Here is a 20,215-nt window from a genome sequence, read left to right on the forward strand (position 1 = left end):
GGCCTAGGAATCGAACGCTGGCCCCTTTGGTTGGTAAACTGCAGCACTAATCGCGCGTCTACCGAGGCGGACATGCAATTGAATTAAGGCCGGTTGCCAGAGAGATGTGACATTCGACAAGGCCTATTTTGTGCTCCCACCATAATATCACTTAGATAGTCCTCAAGTAGACCCATCCGCCAAACGCGGATGTAAGCCGACGCACAGTTCTACTCAGTATGTGCATTGCGTTGCAGATCCAGTGCCATCTCTATAACCGTCGACGTGAAGAGTCAACTGGATATTATACAAGTGATTGTAGTTATCGTTCACTGGATTTAGTGAATAATGAATAAGTGCCACGTGCTATACAGGATGCAGAGCGTCGGAAGGGAGGTGGCGAAATAAAAGAGTTAAAATCATTGAACTTGGGATACTATCTTGGTATATAGAATACAGAAAGCTCTCGGTTAGTGGTGGAGGAAAAGACTGACTGACAGTGTACGAGTTTAGGCCAAAAAATGAATGGAATAGAAAACGGGCAAGGCGGCGGTTCACGTTCGTGTGGCTAGTCGTAGAGAAAGGAGCCAGGGATAGACAGCAGGAGTCGTCCACTCTGGCTGAATACACAAGAGCGAGAAGTTAGTACATTCTGGTAAATAACCACATACGTGACTGGCTCCCACATTCCCTGTTACAAGGTGTACAACTTTGTTTCCGCCGTTTGCCGATAGGTGGCGACAACGGTAAGTAGCGGTCGAAAGAAACAGATCGCAGACGTCAAGCAGTTAGCTTCCACCTCGGTCAACATAACCTCTTTCAAACATTAGTCGATTTGAGTCTGCATAATAGAGTTGTTCTTGATTGAAAATGTCAGTTCACGAGCCTAATTCTCATCATTTGCGGGAGGTGTTACTGTTTTGTTCCAATATGAAGAAAACAGCGGCTGAGTCTCATCGAATGCTCTTTGGTACGTGTGGTAAGAACGTTATTAGCGAAAGAACGTTTCGTGAGTGGTTTCAACGCTTCAAGAACGGTGATTTTAATGTCATAGTCCGGCATAATCGAGGAAGAGAGAAAGTTTTCGAAGATGCAGAATTGGAGACATTGCTGAGTGAAGACTCGCGTCAAACTCAAGAAGAAGTGGCATGATTAGTGGGAGTGATATTGAAAGCCATTTCAAAACGCCTCAAGGCGTTAATTCTTGTTATGGGCATGATTCAGAAAGAAGGAACTTGGGTCCCGTGTGAGCTGAAACCAAGAGACGATGAACGGCGTATGTGTGTTCGTGAACAGTTGCTTCAGAGGCAAAAATGGAAGGGATTTCTGAGCCGGCCGCTGTGGTCTCGCGGTTCTAGGCGCCCAGTCCGGAATCGTGCGACTGCTACGGTCGCAGGTTCGAATCCTGCCTCGGGCATGGATGTGTGTGATGTCCTTAGGTTAGTTAGGTTTAAGTAGTTCTAAGTTCTAGGGGACTGATAACCAAAGCAGTTGAGTCCCATAGTGCTCAGAGAAATTTGAACCATTTGAAGGGATTTCTGCATCGCATTGTGACCGGGAACGAAAAATGGCTTCATTACGATAACCCTAAATGCGAAAAATCATGGGGATATCCCGGCCATGCTTCCACATTGACGGCCAAACCGAATATTCACTGATCCAAGATCATGCTCTGCATTTGGTGGGACCGGTTCGGCGTCGTGTACCATGGGGTGTTAAAACCAAGTGAAACAATCACAGGTGATCGTTATCGTACGCAATTAATGCGTTTGAGCAGAGCATTAAAAGACAAACGGCCACAATACAGCGTGAGGCACGATAAAGTGATTTTGCAGCACGTCAACGCTTGACCCCACGTTGCGAAAGAGGTCAAAACGTGCTTGGAAACTTTAAAATGGGAAGTCCTACCCCACCCACCGTATTCATCAGACATTGGTCCCTCTGACTATCACCTGTTTAGATCAATAGCGCGTGGCATGACTGACCAACACTTCCGATCTCATGAAGAAGTCACAAATTGGATCGATTCGTGTATCGCTTAAAAAGATCAATGTTTTCGACGTGGGATTCGTACACTGCCCGAAAGATGGGAGAAAGTAGTGGCCAACGATGGAAAATACTTTGAATGATACATGTGTAACCAGTTTGTTTCATTAAAGCCTCAAATGTTGGGGAAAACGGCGGAAGCAAAGTTGTACGTCTTTTAGTGAACATGGTGTCGTGGGTCCTTCCGTTTATTCAGCAGAAATGGTTCAAATGGCTCTGAGCACTATGGGACCCAACTGCTGAGGTCATCAGTCCCCTAGAACTTAGAACTACTTAAACCTAACTAACCTAAGGAAATCACACGCATCCATACCCGAGGCAGGATTCGAACCTGCGACCGTAGCGGTAGCGCGGTTCCAGACTGTAGCGCCTAGAACCGCTCGGCCACACTGGCCGGCTATTCAGCAGAGAGCTGAAGGGTTCTCTGTCAGCAGGTTTTACAGGAATGAACAGCTTCTGTCCTGACAGAGAGGCTGGGTTAAGCGACGCTAGCTAGCGGCTTTCTGCTGGATTGCTCTTCTAAATAGCATCCCATTCGAGGAACCAGTTGCATCATTGCTTTAGGTACTTTGACTACGTACGGTCCTGTTTCAAAAGAATAACTATAGAATCCACACTGCGAATTCCTGCTGTGGATTCTGTAACAGCTGAAGAAATCCGTATAGAAACAGTAAGAATATTAGCCAATGCAAAACCGCCGAAAAGTAATATAACTGTGGGTGAGAGAAGAGCTTTAAAACTTCTGAATGACGACGATAGTATTTTAGTTCTCCCAGCTGACAAAGGAAGCGCAACGGTGGTTATGGATGTGGTCGACTATCAGAGTAAACTTACTGATCTACTGGATCCGCAAGCATATAGGAAGCTGAATAAGGATCCCACTAACAACGTTCTCAGAACTGTGTCGCGGGTAATAAAAAAAGTCCTCCATTGAAGAGAGTGTACAGAAAGGCCTCTGCAATTAGGTTGCGCTACCACCGAGGCTTTATGGATTGCCCAAAATTCATAAAGAAAATGTGCCGTTAAGACCGATACTAAGTGCCATTGGTTCGCCCACCTACTCGTTACCCAAGTTTTTTGACTACGCTGCTAAAACCACATGTGGGCCGTTCGGACTCTTATATAAAGAATTCGACACATTTCATCAGCAGATTGAATGGCATAGTGGTCCAGCCGGAGGACATATTGGTCAGCTTCGATGTGGTATCGCTGTTTACCATGGTTCCACTTAATGATGTATTGGAACAGCTGGATCGAATTTTTCCTGCCGATATTTCAGAACTGTTTAAGTGTTCCAGAATGAGATTTTCACTCTGCAGCGGAGTGTGCGCTGATATGAAACTTCCTGGCAGATTAAAACTGTGTGCCCGACCGAGACTCGAACTCGGGACCTTTGCCTTTCGCGGGCAAGCGCTCTACCACTGAGCTACCGAAGCACGACTCTCGCCCGGTACTCACAGCTCTACTTCTGCCAGTATCCGTCTCCTACCTTCCAAGTGTTGTTGTTTGACGACCACATACTCCAAGTGGAATGAACAGTTTTCTGAGCAAACGGATGGCGTGGGTATGGGAAGCCCCCTACGTCCCGTAATTGCAAACTTCTTTATGGAGAAATTCGAAGAACAGGCCTTAGTTACTGCCAGCAAAAAACCGAATGTATGGTTCCGATACGTGGATGACACGTTTGTGCTGTGGAGACATGGTAGGGAGGAACTAAGCCGGTTCCACGAACATCTGAACAGTATAAACCCGAGAATTCAGTTTACAATGGAGGAGGAGGTGGACGGCAAGTTACCTTTCCTCGATGTGCATGTTTTTAGAAACGAAAATGGTAGTTTGGGCCACTCAGTATACCGCAAACCCACGCACACGGACCGTTATTTGCACCGGGATTCGAACCACCACCCACCACAAAAGCGGGGTGTTATCAAGACGTTAGAGGACAGAGCTAGAAATATTTGTGAACCTGAGTTGCTCGACGCTTAGATGGAACATCTCCACAATGCTCTAATGAAGAACGGATATTCGTCCGCCGAAATAAAACGTGCGTTGAGGCAGCCACGTAGAAAGCATACTGACGTACAGGCTACTGCAGAATCTAAGGTTTTCCTGCCGTTTGTTAAAAATGTAGCGGAAAGAATAGGGAGGATCTTGACGAATCGGAATATTACCGTAATTTACAAGCCCACCAGGAAGATACAGGAATACCTTAAGTCTGCCAAGGACGCTCGCAAACCACTGGAAAAAGCAGGAGTATATAGGATCCCATGCAGCTGTGGTGATGTTTATGTGGATACCACTAAAAGAACTGTTTCTAAACGTTTGGAAGAGCATAAGGGAAATTGTAGAAGACGACAATGCTTTCCAGCCAGGAAACCACAATATTCATTTCGAGGAGACGCAAGTACTATCCGCCACAAGCGGATATTACGAAAGGCTCTACAGGGAGGCAATCGATATTGCTAAACACCCAAATAATTTCAACCGAAAGAAGGAGGGCGTGAAATTAAACGGTATATGGATGCCGGTGTTAAAGAAGATGTGTACCACCCGCCCATTACTGGGTGATGGCAACTGCGATCGACGGCGACGGACAGCGGCCAATTGCACTGACGTTCACAAAACACGTGACGTCATGCCGCGGCGTGGGAGCGCTCGGACACGGAATTTAGCGGCAGTCAGTAGCGAGCCAATGGGTGTGTTGGACCTTCCATAGAGCTACGGACTCCCTTGAAGATGTCTCCCGCAGTTGGAGATGAAACGTTGGGAATCGACACAGAATTCATCAACCGACCACGGCATCAGCCCGGATAATTATAATAGACTGCGCTTTGTTGGCAGAACACTTAGAAGATGCGACAAACCCACTAAAGAAACAGCCTAGTCTAGAGACACTTCCTAGCACTCGCCCCAGTTGTACAGCCGACTTTGCTAGCGATGGTTCACTGTCTACATACGCTCTCGTTTGCAGATATGACAGTTTAGCATAGCCTTCAGCTACGCCATTTGCTACGACCTAGCAAGGCGCCATATTCAGTTACTATAATGACTTCAAGAATGTATTCTGAACAGATAATATTGTGAATCATGTACCGTCAAGAGCGACGTTCATCATTAATGGATTAATGTTAAATATGAAACTAATTACGTCCGCTTTCTGAATTCTCATTCTTTGTCATGTTACAGACCTCACGTCAGTATAGTTCTTCCCTTCTCGCGCTAGCCTGCGTGAGCTGAAACACGTGCATTTCGGCCTCCACTCGTAACACGGTGTTGGCTAACACAAAAATAATGATTATTGTGGATATTACTATTAATCCCGATCTGGTTCCCATTTCCCTGTCTATTGTTCCAATTATATGGCTTGAATTTCAACACGTGTTCAAGTTTCGCAATAAAATCTAGAAATTCGACAATGCAGTTTGTCAGACTGTGGACAAAGTCCCGTTGCAAAACTTCCGGTAGTCGTCTCTTGAGCGTCGTAATCTCCGTCGACTCGCCCGGTGGTCGATTTATATGCGTCAATTTAGTCAGTTCACGCACAGAAGAATCCCACATCGACATCTTCTGTGTCTGAAACTTGGTCAGTATAGGAACTCATTAAGAAGTCGCGTTTTTTCCGTTTCGCTCCAGAATTTTCTCAGGAAATAACTCTCAAACGCTTCATAGGTAGTAAATGAAGCACTCATTAAATTTATCCCGGAATGTGCGTTTCCCTCAAGATGTATTTTAACTTTCGTCTCTTGCGACAGTACTCTCACAAAATCACCTTTACTTGCAGCAAGAGAAAATCAAGGCAGGGTCGCCATATGACACGTCCCCTTAGAACACTTATACATGACTGTGCTTAAACTGACACACAATATTTTTAGCGCAACGCAATCTGACTTTCAAAAATCCCTACAAAAAGATGGCCCTGACTAACATTAACCTATACGTTTCACAAAGCACGTACCTCACAAAAATCTTGGTTACTCGAACTACTGCAATACAGCGAGCGCCACTACTGCCAGCTAAATAAAAGATTCAATTTACTGAAGGCACTAACTACTGATAGGCATAGTTAGCAAATGAAAGATTTTGTTAGACCAAACAATATATCTACCTTAATGGTGTTCAAAAGTCATAATATATATATCATTACTGTCTCTGATGGACACACGTCCAAATCATCCGCTCTCAAAACTCCGCCATCTCTCTCCCCACATCCACCACTGCTGGCGGCTCACCTCCAACTGCGCAACGCTACACGCTGTTAACAGCCAACTGCCCAACACTACAATAGCAAATTCCAAAAAATCCAAACCAGTCACAGACTGCACACAGCACAGCCAGTGATTTTCATACAGAGCGCTGCGTGGCGTTACCAATACAAAAACCTAAACGGCCTACTTACACAACGAGATGGTATTTTTTATTACTTGCAAAACACTTAAGCGTTTCTGAATTAACCCGCGGAACAGTTGTCACAGTAATAGCATGATTATTTGCTAAAGAATTTAATTCAGTCCTCGTGTTTTTAAACTGCTGTTCATGCCGCCAGCTTCTTTTTTAAAGCTTGATTCAAAATGTTAAGCACCTACATTTCACGTTCTATTAATCTACCTGACAAATTGTTAACAGATTTAAGAGATGTAGTGGTCACTTACTCTTGCGTATTTTGCCTCACCATGTAATTCCTTAAAATCGCCACCCAGCTCGTTCTGTATCTTTTCCAACTTTTCCCCTAATTTTTTCTTTAAGTGTATCGATGACCTTGTTCACCAGGTCAGCCTCCTCAGAAATTGTGTCCACATCTGATATTGTCTCCACATTGTCAGTCTTTGTCCCTACTGAATCTAGATTTGTTTTTACAGAAGTTAGTTCTGTACCCAACGCCCTCATACTAGAATGCATTTCTAGCAAAATGTTTATTAATTGTGACGTTTTACTGTCTGGAAGCTTACTTCACCTCTTTTACACAACGTTCCCCTTTAGTAACATCCCTATCAACATCCGTGTGTTCAGATTTTGGACTAATTGGCCCACTAACATTTCTGAACTGAACATGCTGATCGATTGCTTATTTTTTGGAAGCTCCATCACTGACATTAACTCTGCGCCTTCACACATATTAACACTACTACCGTAAGTACTTGTTGATCATGCTGGCTGCTTCTGCTGTACTGATGCTCCAGAATGTATAGGTGCTACCGATGCCGACGTTGACGGATGTTGTCGAGCCGGTGGGCCGCTCTCCCATTACCACCGTCAGACTCAACTGCTGATGGCCACTGGAGACTCCAACTCAGCACGCCTCTGGGTAGCCTTCTTCTTCTTTCTCGAAGTTCCGCGCCTAACTTGCCCGCAACTAACTTTTGCTAGCGATTCTAAGGCATACGACTGCTGCACAATCTTACGCTCAGAGCCCCAATACAAACTGCCTAGCATTGAATAGAACTGGGATTTGGATAAGAAAGTATGTTTAAGTACTAGAATTACAGTTGTATTTGTAAAGGGACTGCATTCGTATCCCGGATGAGAAAACCGAAATTGCGACGATACATGCAAGTCTAATTGCTCTTCCAAACAGCATCCCATATGAGCAAACCAGTTGTGTCTTTATCTGCGGTTACTCACACTTTAGGTACCTGAGCTATGCATGGCGCTGTTTAAAAAGAACAGTTCAATTTAATCAAAGGGTCGAGCCACGCGCGTCTGCTTTCCTGCCACTGCTAATTCAGTTCAGGTAATAACCTGTCGATGTGATGCTGCAGTCAAATAATCTATGCATTATTGGCTAGAACTGCGAGTTAATAAAATACACAGAAATACAAAATAAAAGTTAAATGAATAATTTAAGAAGAAGGTTTCTGAAACCTGGTAGTCAAGGAAGGCAGGATTCGGTTACGATTGTGGACGGGCCTGTAATCAATTACTATTGGTTGGCTTTTCTTATAATCACACACAATTTATTTGAATTCAACAACAAATTAAAACAATGGCAATAATTTAAGATTTGTTTCAGGGTTGAAGGCCTTAATGTGAATAAATTAAGAATTGTTTAAACATGTTGTAACTTACAATTACAGTTATTAAAATATAAAAGACAAATCACCAAAGATTTTAAAGCTCACTACTACCAAATTAGGATTTTAAAATAAATAACCATGCTCACTGCCGAAGGCCTTAATGACAATAAATTAAGAATTGGCAATTGTTTAAAAACATTAACAAACATACGTAAAATACAGACACAGCAAATAATGTTTTGAAAACAAGCCAATTATAATTTTAAAGCAAGTAACCACAGTCACGGCTGAAGACCTTTAACTCCAAGAATGACAATTATTAAAAAATTAACAACATACAATAAAAAAGAAAATATAATAACAAAAGTGAATTCGGAAGGACAAGCAACTGATCACCAAACAGGTGAGCCAAATGATGGTAACTTTGTAATACAATAATAAAATAGTAACACAATAAAAAACACAAAGGCCAGTCACAGACGGTACTCCAGGAATCGACCTCTTGAGTAAGTCAGACCAAAAATACTTTCGCGAGCAATTAGAAAGGCAGCCAAGAGTTGCATTCACACTACAAGATGGTAACTCAGACTAGTGGCAGTCTAACGAGAGACTAGTGATAATCTTGGTGAGGCTACCTGACATCCAATAAACCAAACGAAAAGACGTAAAAATACGCCAAAGCCGGAACCCGTGGTCTAGACTCCGCCCAAAGAATACTGTGCTTAGAGCGCCCGGAACAAGAAAGGAATCAGAACTACCAAGGTAGAAAAATCGCCAACCAACATACAATCAGGAAAGCCGTCAAACTGTTATCAAACTTACACGCCTCACCAGACAGCGGCGGCAAGGTGAGGAAACGTACACTGCTGTTACATACATTAACCCCCAGGGCAGCTAACTGGGGCGTTAGCGGCCCACCAGGCAGGAAAATACCTCCGGTTGAACTTAACAATTGTAACAAGCTGAAGATAGTAAATAGTAATTAGGAGCCCAGGAAAGCTAATCAGATCCACCTTCCCCAAGCACTCCACTCGCTGCTCTTTGCATCAGCGGCACTACGAGCAGCAACACGAACCCAAGTCACTGGAGAGTCGCGAGATTTCACAATGGTGGAGGTTTGTCTACTCGAATTGAAATGTATTCAACTTAAAACTTTCAGGATCCGGTTTCAATGAGGTCGTGCACTCTCGTGACCAAAGCCCTTTAATCCGGCAGTCCCGGCGTGTTCTCGCTCTTCGCGGACCTGGCTCCTCCTGCGTCCCCAACTGAACTGCTCAGTCACACGACACGGAAGAACAACGACGTCACCCCAAAGATAGGGCCACAGTGACTACATATCGATAACGCCGCTGCTGTCACTAGCTGACAGACAACGCTTGCGAAACCAAGTGACGCCAGTCAAGACGAGAAGAAGGCAAACAACCGCAACCATGTCAACTAAACGATACAGTTTGGCCTTCAACAGAGGATGGAAACCTACAAGAGCACCAACGCGAGGCGAAGCACGTCTCAGTTCTGTTCTAAAGTCTGTATTTGACGTAGACGACACAGAATTATGCTGAATAATGTATATTAACGAAAGGACACCTCAGATAAAATGGAAGTGATCCTACAATATTCAGTCAAAATACAGACAGAAAAATACAGGAAAGTTATATTAAGAGCGTTACGAGAATGGCAGCAAAACCCCGAAACTAAATTTTAATCAGAGATAAGTGAAAACTGAGTCCATTTCATAATCACAATACATGAAATATTCAGCAGCTCAAAACAGTTCAGATTTCGACATGATAAATTGCAAATTATCACACATGATACAAAGAATAGTAACTCATAGTCTGTCTATCCCCAGTTCCGTAACGTAAGACGAGAAAGTTAGAAGTCCTATTCTGCAACTAATTCGGACCTCTCGAAATACACTCCTGGAAATGGAAAAAAGAACACGTTGACACCGGTGTGTCAGACCCACCATACTTGTTCCGGACACTGCGAGAGGGCTGTACAAGCAATGATCACACGCACGGCACAGAGGACACACCAGGAACCGCGGTGTTGGCCGTCGAATGGCGCTAGCTGCGCAGCATTTCTGCACCGCCGCCGTCAGTGTCAGCCAGTTTGCCGTGGCATACGGAGCTCCATCGCAGTCTTTAACACTGGTAGCATGCCGCGACAGCGTGGACGTGAACCGTATGTGCAGTTGACGGACTTTGAGCGAGGGCGTATAGTGGGCATGCGGGAGGCCGGGTGGACGTACCGCCGAATTGCTCAACACGTGGGACGTGAGGTCTACACAGTACATCGATGTTGTCGCCAGTGGTCGGCGGAAGGTGCACGTGCCCGTCGACCTGGGACCGGACCGCAGCGACGCACGGATGCACGCCAAGACCGTAGGATCCTACGCAGTGCCGTAGGGGACCGCACCGCCATTTCCCAGCAAATTAGGGACACTGTTGCTCCTGGGGTATCGGCGAGGACCATTCGCAACCGTCTCCATGAAGCTGGGCTACGGTCCCGCACACCGTTAGGCCGTCTTCCGCTCACGCCCCAACATCGTGCAGCCCGCCTCCAGTGGTGTTGCGACTGGAAATCAACAGTTGTAACAACGTTGACATAAAGTTATTGGCAAAACAGTAAACTGTCCATTAAATAAATATACAATATGATAAAATGTGAGGTATTCATGCTGTATTCATTTGCTGTGCAGTTGTGTAGGGTACGACATTCTGACAAACATTTGCATAATAAAGATATAAAAGATGCCGTAAGTCACTAAATAAAACACAGACGAATAGCTTTCAGCGATGATAGTTATAATGCAATGTTATCATCTGAGATATCGCCTGTTGAAATCGCATGAAGGGTTTAGAAGTTATTAATGTAGAGGTTCATTGTGAAAATGTTTAGTCACTGTGCAATATTAACTTCTGTAATTTTAAAGATACTGAAAATATTGTTGTATCATGGGATGAGCGTCTTTCTTTGTCATTGCAATTTTATTCAAATTTTCTTTAATACTTGACTGTAAATTTTTATAGATTCTTGAAGAGTTGTAAGAAACCGTCTTTCAGCTTGTCTGACAGTGTGTTATTTGTGGTTCATCTCCTACACAGAGGCCCTGCGAGAAACAGGCGTCCAAATTCCCAGCTTCGGATTTTACCCATTTTCAGTGACACTGCTCGTCTTTGTACCAGGACTAGCCTGTACTGGTCATGTAGCCGGACTTGCAACAGCGCTCCTTTCAGCGTTCAGCTATACAATAACTTCACCTCCCCCCATACCACCTCCAGAAGATCAAAAGCTCGAAACACCACAGTTAGCACTTAGGTACTGCGATAACTCATCATGGTAGCTTGGCTGAAATGCCAATATCAAAATAAAATTTGGTTGTGGACTCTAAGATATTTCTTGACTGGCTCACCATCCCGTTCAGTACCGTCTCCACACTATAGTGAAGTATTAGAAACTTTATATTAATGAATAAATGTAAGTAATTGGTAATCTGTGTTTCTAGTATCATTTTGCAACTGTGTTGTCGAACCCTGTATATTTGATGGACGCTCGCATCCATCTGACAACAGCAACTAGTTTCGGTGGGAGGGGTTCTCTTTCTGCTATATTTATGTGTTTGACGCCAAGTATATTTTGGTACTAAAATATAAAACCCTTGAAACAAATGTTTTTCTTCGCGCCATTTGTAAGTTGGCGTTAGGGGTCTGTCTGGTGCAGGTAGCTCGCACATTCGTTCATTACCCAACGTGCATCGAATGCAATGATCCGTCGATCACCTCGAATGTGAATATTGACACGTCAGAGCTGCGTGAAGTCGGCCGGCACGCAGGAAATTGGACAGGTTTGTGCGACCTTGTTTCCATGATGTCAGATGTCTCGCCCAACGACTCACCATGCTTTTGTTCACTGTCAGGTCTCCGCAGAAATTTTCTGCCTAGTAACAGGCCACCAATCAAATCTGCCTAATTCATATTTGATAAAGGGTACATAAGAAGCAAGAGCTTCACGTAAACAAGCAGGAAACTGTGGTCCATTCTGATACGACTCACTTATGTATTATTTATAATATTTACTTGCATTATTGTTGTAAAAGTTGTACATGATGACTTTGCATTATGTTGTTATTAATATTTTCCCGCAACACGTATATTGGAATTACATGTAAGATCCAAATTTGGAGCAGCTCATATCGTTCTGTTTAGTTTTAGGAAAAACTATATATTTCCAACAATGGCAATCTATAACTTACTGTTGTAACACATAACGAAAGTGACTACCGCGGTTTGGTTTCAGAGGTGTTAAATAGGCGGTCGTGCTGCGCATCACGATCTTCTGCTCGCGATCTTTGATCTTCAAATGTTGGTTGGTTGATTTGGGAGAGGGGACCAAACAGCGAGGTCATCGGTGCCATAGTGTTAGGGGAGGGTGGGGAAGGAAGTCGGCTGTGCCCTTTCAAAGGAACCATCCACGCATTTGCCTGAATAGATTTAGGGAAATCACTGGAAACCTAAATCAGGATAGCCGGATGCTGATTTGAGCCGTCGTCCTCTCAAATGCGAGTCCAGTGTGCTAACCACAGCGCCACATCGCTCAGTTGGTCTTCAATCACAGCGTTTGTGTTGATAGAGATTGGTGAGTCTGCGTAGTTTCCGGCAAGAGGTGAGCTTCGTTTCTCGGTGGCAATCCAGCCGCACTGACACGACGGAATTTTAGGGGACTTCGACGATTTCAATCTGCTTTTGGGTTACGTACGCTTTCGAGACTGAAGAACTTTAACGTGGTTCGAGCGTTAGCTCATGATGACTTGTAGTGGACAGTGAAGCAGCATCACTGATGAACTGCCGGTGTCGAGATATGGTCTTTGATTTTGCACACAACGTAGTTGATTTAAATGGAGAATTTGTCAAATGTTATTTGCTATTTCACGCAAAATAAACTTCACTTTGCTACGGTCTTAATTCCTTAAAACGGAAACGGACACGCATTTAATAATTTTATACAAGGCGACCATATTTCTTTTTGTGTTATTATTAAAAATATGATCAGTGTTTTCATCTTAATTTCGTCACTGTATAAACTATATTATTTAGTGTTTTGTTTACACTAAATTTCTTATTTTATTTAAATTATTTTAATGTTTATTAATTACTACAATATATATTCTTCATTGATTAGCAGGTGCTTGCCTGACAATATCGATTAGACAGCGGGGGCTGTTATCAGGACAAAAACCAACGGTGATCGATCCACACATAAGATTCTAGGGCCATACATTGTCATCAGAATCCAGAGTCTGGACCCCAATGAACTCTGATGAAAATGTGTGGCTCTACAGTCTTAAGGATGGATCGTCCACCGTTGTATTTCTATCCTGATAATAGCCCCAGTTCTCTTATCTCAGACTATTAAGTCATGGTTATTTTCTCAAGTGGGGGCACCGGCTTGTAACTTCAAAGGTCCTATACAGGATGAATCAACGAAAGCTTCCAGTGCATATACTACAGAAATGGAAAGTGCTCTTGATGTGAGATTTTTACAGAATGAATTGATAGTCATGGACTCGTATTGTTAGCCTATAAAAAAATTGTAATAATATTTAGAAATCGTATTTTACGCGTATTTTACGCTTTTTTAAATGGAATAATGCGTATTGTCATTAACACTCTAAAAGTAGGGTAAATTGAAATGTCAGTGGTGTTTGTTGCAAGATTCTAGTGTGAGGCGTTTACGTGATACTATATTTTGAAAAGTTACCCCACAGAAATTTGTTTGTGCCATTCAACTTGCGAAATTGCTAAGTACAATGTTGCTACCGAACAGTGCGCGTGTGTGTTCCGTGAGTGTATTGCGAGTTGCTAGTCAGTAAGTGTGTGACAGTCCAAACAGTAGCTAGTGAGTGGACGATGGGATTTACCAATGCAGAAAAAGCCGCCATGTTCGTGGTGTAATCTGCACACGGACATTAAAACAGGGTACTCCAGATATACCATGCATCTTCTTATCCGATGAAGCTACGTTACTAGTCATGCCCAGGTAAACCCCGAAACACGCGCTATTTGTCTGTTGGCAGTCCCCGTTGGCTTCGTTAGGTGGAGCGTCAGTGTCCAAGAAATGTAAACGTGTGGTGTGGGATAGTGAACCATCAGTTCGTAGGCCTGTTATTCATAGACGAAACGCGCATAAGTTCAAATGGCTGTAAGCACTATGTGACTTAACATCTGAGGTCAACTGTCCGCTAGACTTAGAACTACGTAAACCTAACCAGCCTAAGGACAGCACAAACAGCCATGCCCGAGGCAGGATTCGAACCTGTGACCGTAGCCGCAGCGCGGTTCCGGACTGAAACCCCTAGAACCGCTCGGCCACACTGGCCGGCTCCGGGCACAAGTCTCTTAGCCTTGCAATAAGTCATCTCCCACGGATGCTAGAAGACGTTCCCCTGCAGACTGGGAGAACTCTGTGGTACCAACATGATGCCTTTCCAGTCCATTGTGCAGGAAGTACTACAGCATACCTTCACGAAGTGTTTCCAAATGGACACAGAAGATCTGAACCTCGGGCTACCTATTCCCCGGATTTGACTCTGCAGACATTCTTCTGTGGGGAAAGCTGAAATAAACTGGCTACACTCTACAACGATATAGCAACTAATACGGATGATATGCAACCCACTCAGTCATCTCCATTGAAACGCTAGCACGTGTGCAGCAGTTGTTACCAAAGTGGAAGCGTGTATTGCCTCAAGCATGTATTGCCTCAACGGTGGCCAATCTGAACACAACCTTTGATGGTCAATTGTCTCGTTACTGGTCAGAATCCACATAGTTAACGAGCTGTGGCGGGGTTGCTGGCGTCGCCTTTCGAATCCTGGCGCCAGTAGCTCGATCTGTCACGTGATGTCCCTCTCGTTTGAGGCCTCTAAGGTCTTTGCTCGAGGTTGTTGATAGGGACGGGACGTGTTGTGGGGGAGTTGGGGAGTGGTAACGCAGCGAAGAAGACGGTGTGAGAGGTCCGCCCGGCGAGTAAGGGGAGCACATGCGCAAGCGTCTTGGGCACGCAGTTCGGCGAGCGGTTGGACATACACTCCTGGAAATGGAAAAAAGAACACATTGACATCGGTGTGTCAGACCCACCATACTTGCTCCGGACACTGCGAGAGGGCTGTACAAGCAATGATCACACGCACGGCACAGCGGACACACCAGGAACCGCGGTGTTGGCCGTCGAATGGCGCTAGCTGCGCAGCATTTGGGCACCGCCGCCGTCAGTGTCAGCCAGTTTGCCGTGGCATACGGAGCTCCATCGCAGTCTTTAACACTGGTAGCATGCCGCGACAGCGTGGACGTGAACCATATGTGCAGTTGACGGATTTTGAGCGAGGGCGTATAGTGGGCATGCGGGAGGCTGGGTGGACGTACCGCCGAATTGCTCAACACGTGGGGCGTGCGGTCTCCACAGTACATCGATGTTGTCCCCAGTGGTCGGCGGGAGGTGGACGTGCCCGTTGACCTGGGACCGGACCGCAGCGACGCACGGATGCACGCCAAGACCGTAGGATCCTATGCAGTGCCGTAGGGGACCGCACCGCCACTTCCCAGCAAATTAGGGACACTGTTGCTCCTGGGGTATCGGCGAGGACCATTCGCAACCGTCTCCATGAAGCTGGGCTACGGTCCCGCACACCGTTAGGCCGTCTTCCGCTCACGCCCCAACATCGTGCAGCCCGCCTCCAGTGGTGTCGCGACAGGCGTGAATGGAGGGACGAATGGAGACGTGTCGTCTTCAGCGATGAGAGTCGCTTCTGCCTTGGTGCCAATGATGGTCGTATGCGTGTTTGGCGCCGTTCAGGTGAGCGCCACAATCAGGACTGCATACGACTGAGGCACACAGGGCCAACACCCGGCATCATGGTGTGGGGAGCGATCTCCTACACTGGCCGTACACCTCTGGTGATGGTCCAGGGGACACTGAATAGTGCACGGTACATCCAAACCGTCATCGAACCCATAGTTCTACCATTCCTAGACCGGCAAGGGAACTTGCTGTTCCAACAGGACAATGCACGTCCGCATGTATCCCGTGCCACCCAACGTGCTCTAGAAGGTGTAAGTCAACTACCCTGGCCAGCCAGATCTCCGGATCTGTCCCTCTCTACGATCGTCTCCATGGGAGAATAGCAGCCTGCATTGCTGCGAAAGGTGGATATACACTGTACTAGTGCCGACATTGTGCATGCTCTGTTGCCTGTGTCTATGTGCCCGTGGTTCTGTCAGTGTTATCATGTGATGTATCTGACCCCAGGAATGTGTCAATAAAGTTTCCCCTTCCTGGGACAATGAATTCACGGTGTTCTTATTTCAATTTCCAGGAGTGTATTTGTGGGCCTATTTGAATTCGTGGCTGAATTCGAGTGCCGTCTTCGTGCGCACCCTGGCCAGGCAGGTATGAATGGCTGGTTTCCGTGGCCCCATCATTGCTCTGCAGCTTTTGCTCTGTGGAGTCTGCACGATTTGTTGAATTGTCGGTTTGATCGGAGGATATTAAAACTGTGCGCGGTGTTGTTGATGCAAAAGACATATACCCTCTTACTGAATGGAGACAGCTCTTTTATGTTGAGATGACTAGTTTTGTGTTGCACCACAGGTCTGCTATTAAATGTTTTGGTGCAGTGTTGTCACCGTAGTTCATAGCAGTCTTCCGCAGACACGCTCCCGTCTGCGAAATTGAGTTTAAACGCACATTTGAACCATCAGTTGTTTTTATTTTAAACCCAATTATCTGCCAGACTCGGTCTTGGACCATCTTTACGTGTGAGGGATTAAAATGGTTTAAGGCACCATATCTCATTAGTCATTACTTAAAATGTGTAGTGCATCGCATGAATGTAAATATATGTACAGGACTTTAAAAGCAAACATACGAATACTAAATGTATACAGAGGAGTAAATGTGAGTGGGATGCAGTTTGAATTTTTTGCGTCGTTGTTGTTACTGGAAGTTCCTTGGCCTTGCTGTTTTGGCGAGTGTTCACTATTGGTTAGGAAAATCATAATAGGAAAAGAGGTGCTACTACACTATGCGATCAAAAGTATCCGGACAGCTGGCTGAAAATGACTTGCAAGTTAGTGGCGCCTCCTATCGGCAATGGTGCAATTCAGTATGGTGTTGGCCCACCCTTAGCCTTGATGACAGCTTCCACTCTCGCAGACATACGTTCTGGAAGATTTCTTGAGGAATGGCAGCCCATTCTTCAAGGAGTGCTGCACTGAGGAGAATTGCTTTTCAACAGTGGGAAGCAAGAATGTGCTTAAAACATCAGTGTAGTCCTGTGGCCACGCAAAACAACAAGGGGTGCAAGATCCCTCCATGAAAAACACGACCACATCATAACACAACCACCCTCGAATTTCACTTTTAGCGTTACACACGCTGGCAGATAGCGTTCATCGGGCATTCGCCATACCCACACCCTGCCATCGGATCGTCACATTGTGTACCGTGATTCGTCACTCCACACAACGTTTTTCCACCGTTCAATCGTCCAATATTTGCGCTCCTTACACGAAGCGAGGCGTCATTTGGCATTTACCGGCGTGACGTGTGGCTTATGAGCAGCCGCTCAACCATGAAATCCAAGATTTCTCACCTTGCAATAGATCCTAATGCAGTTTGAAATTCCTGTGTGATGGCCTGGGTATACGTCTGCCCACTACACATTACGACCCTCTTAAACTATCGGTGGTCTCTGACAGTCAACAGACGAAGTCGGCCTGTACGGTTTTGTGCAACACATTTCCACTTCAGTATCACATCGGAAACATTTGACCTCGGGACGTTTCGAGTTGTGGAAATCTCGGGTACAGACGCATGACACAAGTGACACTCAATCACTTGACCGCATTCGAAGTCCATGAGCTACGTGCAGCGTCCCATTCTGCTCTCTCAAGACGTCTAATGTGTACTGAGGTCCCTGATATGGTGTGCCTGGCCGTAGGTGGCAGCACAATGCACCTAATATGAAAAACGTATGTTTTTGGGGGTGTTCGCACACTTTTCATCGCATAAGTACATGTGCAACGATCAAGTCGAATTCTGTGCAAGCACGTGGGCAGGAGACTCGCATAGAAGCTATGGGTCGGTCATCCTCTCTCTCTCTCTCTCTCTCTCTCTCTCTCTCTCTCTCTCTGTGTGTGTGTGTGTGTGTGTGTGTGTGTGTGTGTGTGTGTGTGTGTTCATTGCTATAAGTGTCCAACAATGACATTTTACGCTCCTATGGCGGAACGTGATTACTACTTCTACGTATGTGTGCTGATTGTGGAAGACTGTATTTGATATTCTTGTTCAGACTTGTTTTTCTGTCGCCACGGCGATAAAAGCATAGAGTTGCGGCATTAGCGGCACTGCCTGTGAAAGAACGACACGCCGTATGTATCCTCGTGAAATGTACCACGAAGTGTGTTTGCCACGTTCAGTGTGAGCAAAGAACTGATGATTTGGCAATTTGATAAAGCGCAATTGGCGTGGCTTTTTGATAATGTTTGTCAGTATTGTTTAATTAAGTTAAAAGTACGTGTGTAAGATATTTTCTTGCGCCAGTAGGACTGCCCCCTAATTCTAAGTTAGATGTGAGTGCACAACGCTCCCTTAGGATAGTGTATTGATTAGTCACCTAGCGGAATTTGTGTCTATGCAAATTTAGCACTGTTAAGCTGGATTACTTCAGAATGTATCTATCTTAACGCTTCCTAAGCTACTTAAGCTCTGCTGCGCGATAAACAACTATTTTGGGCTGATGTTTTGGAATATAGAGAGCAAAGGGCATAGTGGTGTACCGTCAAAGTCGTGTATCGGGCGCTAGTAGTTATGTTCTGTGGTGGTGGGTGACCAGAGGTTCATTAACTATTAGATGCGATGTAAATTATTGTGGGATAGTTCTTGTGGACTAGAATGAATTGATTGAAATTGTAATTCACTCGTCCTTGAGTGTTTTAAGGCAGTAACCTTGGAAAACCCAAGTTTTGATATTATTTATTAAACTGCATATGTATTATCACATGATTAATCTTTCGATTAAAGCGGTCCTGGCAGTTTTCTATTTGGTAATGTTACTTACCTGAAGTTTTTATTAAGTAGGCCTTCCGGTTTTGCATAAGGTAATTTTGATCAACTGAAGCTTTTATCATTGAAGGCCAATCTGTTTTCCTATTTGGTAATTTTACTTAAACGAGGATGGCCGTTTTCTATTTGGTAATTTTACTAAACTAAAGCTGTTGTTAGGGAAGGTGTGCCTGTTTTCTATTTGGTAATGTTACTTAACTGAAACCGTTATTGTGTGTTCCTTTTTTAATTGAATTAAGAGCTGTTTCATAATTTGGGTTAACTGAATCCCTTCTTAATAAAGGCCTACCTGTTTCTTTGCCCTATTATTGAGATCTGATATCTTACTCACTCTGCGTTGTAATTAACTGAAATTGTGATTGCCAAAGGCTTACCTGTTGCAGATATATTACGACAACAAGGTAGTAAGAGGAAATAACACATGATGGTACGTTTCAACTAGTTTATACACTTGGTTTGTTCTGTTGTGTGTGCTGCCACAGATGTTGTAGAAGGGTTGGTGTTCAACAGACGATATCTCCGCACTAGAATCCTGCAACGAACATCACTGGCATTCTAATTTACCCTACTTCGTTTTTTAATGCCAAGTCATCGTTCCATTAAAAATGTATGTTTGCCCAAAAAAGACATTTGCTAAGTATTATTAAATCTGTTGATTGGTTAACGATAGGAGCCCCTGACTACCAATCTATTCTGTGAAAACCACGCATCAATAGCACTTCTATTGCTGCAGTATTTGCGATGTGTATTTTAGGTGATTTAATCAGCATATGCCGGTCGCGGTGGCCGAGCGGTTCTAGGCACTTCAGTCCGGAACCGCGCGACTGCTACGGTCGCATGTTCGAATCCTGCCTCGGACCTGGATGTGTGTGATGTCTTTAGGTTAGTCAGGTTTAAGTAGTTCTAAGTTCTAGGGGACTGATGACCTCAGATGTTAAGTCCCATAGTGCTTAGAGCCATTTTTTTTAATCAACATATGCAGATTCACAGAGAATATGTCTGAGCACGAGTGAATTTAAAGCCTGTTTAATGCGAACATGAAAATATTATTT

General features: G+C 44.7%; 1 non-coding gene across 1 annotated transcript; it reads right to left on the reverse strand.

Annotated features, from left to right (window-relative positions):
- Positions 1-3,388: 3,388 nt before the first annotated feature.
- Positions 3,389-3,462, reverse strand: Trnas-cga (transfer RNA serine (anticodon CGA)). The gene has a single exon. It is a non-coding gene; the product is annotated as a tRNA-Ser (tRNA).
- Between the last annotated feature and the right edge of the window lie 16,753 nt (positions 3,463-20,215).

Source organism: Schistocerca gregaria, chromosome 5, assembly GCF_023897955.1.
Source record: "Schistocerca gregaria isolate iqSchGreg1 chromosome 5, iqSchGreg1.2, whole genome shotgun sequence".
Taxonomy (NCBI): domain Eukaryota; kingdom Metazoa; phylum Arthropoda; class Insecta; order Orthoptera; family Acrididae; genus Schistocerca; species Schistocerca gregaria.